Below are 2,525 nucleotides of genomic sequence, written 5' to 3'. Positions count from 1 at the left end.
ATCTTAACATATGGAGTGTTTAGATCCATAACCTCTTTATTTATGTCCTCTCTAATTTCTTTCATTAATTTAGGTCCTCTCTAATTTCTTTTGTTAATGTTAAGATTTTTCTAGAGGACTTGCATTGTTGCTGTTGTTTAGTCTCTGTCCCGTCCAACTCTTTGCGACCCCATGGACTGTAGCCCGCCAGGCTCCTCTGTCCATGCGATTTCCCAGGCAAGAATATTGGAGTTGGTTGCCCCTCCCTTCTCTAGGGGATCTTCCCAATGCAGGGGTATTTTCTACATGTACAAACGTATGATGTGTAAATAAAAATAGTCCACCTGGTTGGCAGGCAGACTCTCTACCACTGAGCAACCTGGGAAACAAGGCTACTTATAACAATTTTATCTTTTATTTTGTATAGCTTTTTTACCTTAATTGACCTAAATGCCCAGTATAAAATCCAGAGCTAGGACTAATTGGGTTAAGAAAAATGTGGATACAGGGAATTAATTATGCCCTGAAATAGCCAGAACAGAGCTAGGACACCTGTCAATATGAGAACAGATTTAGTTCAACAGCCAAACAGATGGTACCAACCTCTTGTTTGGGGTTTTGAAAACACTATTTCATTGAGCAGCCTTAGGAAATGGTCTTTCCTGACATTAGTGTCTGTAGGTGGCAAGGACTGGTCACCACTGAGTACCAGGCCATGATTTATGTTAGTTACCCCAGATCTCAAAAGTGAGGACATTTCTCATCTCCTATGTGATTTTTATCTCTCAAATCAAAACTATTCTAGAGTTATTGGAGAGGAATCAAGAAGAGGTCTTGCATACCTTATATTAAATTAGTTCCCAAGCATTTGATAAATGACATTTTAATTGCATTTTCTAATGCTTTTGCTAGCCTGGAGAATCCCAGGGATGGGGGAGTCTGGTGGGCTGCTATCTATGGGGTCACACAGAGTCAGACACGACTAAAGTGACTTAGCAGTAGCAGTAGAAATAAAATTGATTTTTGTGTTTGGTGACTGTATCAATGCACTAATAGGTTCTAGCTCTTAAACAGCTTGTTTAGAGGTACTTTGTATTTTCTACATGTATAAACTTATGATCTGTAAATTAAAATAGTTCTGCTTGTCCTTTTCAAACTTAATATATCTTATTTCCTTCCCTGGTTTGATCCGAGGCCCTCCATTAGGACAGTGAATAGAAGTAGTGAATAGAAGTACCTGTCTTGTTTGTGATCCTGTAGGGAGTAATATTGACTTTGATATTTTCATTGATACCCTTTATTAGATTTGGGAATTTCTCTTATATTTTTGGATTGTTGGGAGTATTCATCATGCAGAGACGTTAGCCTTTCATCAAATTCTCTTGATTTTTTAAAAGTAAATTAAGTATATTATTTTGGTTTTCATCAAGCAAAGAAAGATAATGTCACCTCATATGGTCAAGATATAATCTTCTAAAATTAAAAATTCTGAAAAGAGCCAATAGGCTAAAAACTTGTTTTTAGATTCTCCATATTTTGGTTTCCATTTTTTGGGTTTTCGTTATTATTTAAAATGCCACTTTGAAATGTTTCATACAATCTTCTAAAAAAATAAGGTCAATGAAACCAAGAAACAAAAGCATTTGGTTTTTTTTTTCTACCTTTTGCTAATATAGTAAAATAATATATTCCTACATAGCTTAAATGAATTCACTTTTAATTGTTCCTATATTTTCAGTAGTAGCAGGTATTGAGTTGTGTGTGTGTGATCCTCCATGTAACAGACTACCAAAGAATATTTATGAATATTTGTTAAATATTTATATGGGAATAATATTTATTCCCATATCATCAGTTTAATTTTCCTCCATCCTAGACTTGTGATGTTTGTTATCTGTTCTTGAATTTTGTCCACAAATATAACCCTCTATTTATCCTGTTGGAGTCTTTGTTTAACTTGACTTCTATAGTATTGAAAGATTGCTTTTGGAATAATTTCAAGAGTTGTTCAGCATAACTTCATTCACTAAGTTCATGAATAACAACTCATCTACTCATTCAGAAAACAGATAACTCTTGAGTGCTTTATGTGTACCAACCTCTCTTTATAAACATTGAATAAACTTTAAATATAGGAAGATAAAAGACAAAAAAAAAAAACAAACTACAAAGAAGCCAACAACTGAGGGTGTGTGACAAAGAAAAGAGCCAGAAATAATGAAAAAAATTTGTGGAGTGGTTTAGAACTAAGAAAACACAGATGAAAACAGAGGTCATACAACTAAGATGTGTGTATCTCAGTTGTGTCCAACTCTTGGAACACCATGGACTGTAGCCCACCAGACTCTTCTGTGCATGGATTTACCCAGGCAGGATACTGGAGTGGGTTCAGTTCCATTCAGTTCAGTTGCTCAGTCGTGTCCAGCTCTTTGCAACCCCATGAACTGCAGCACGCCAGGCCTCCCTGTCCATCACCAACTACCAGAGTCCACCCAAACCCATGTCCATTGAGTCAGTGAAGCCATCCAACCATCTCATCCTCTGTT

This window comes from Bison bison, unplaced genomic scaffold, assembly GCF_000754665.1.
Source record: "Bison bison bison isolate TAMUID 2011002044 unplaced genomic scaffold, Bison_UMD1.0 scf7180017864025, whole genome shotgun sequence".
NCBI classification, from domain to species: domain Eukaryota; kingdom Metazoa; phylum Chordata; class Mammalia; order Artiodactyla; family Bovidae; genus Bison; species Bison bison.
The sequence above is the reverse complement of the archived record's forward strand: the minus strand, read 5'-3'. Positions refer to the sequence as shown.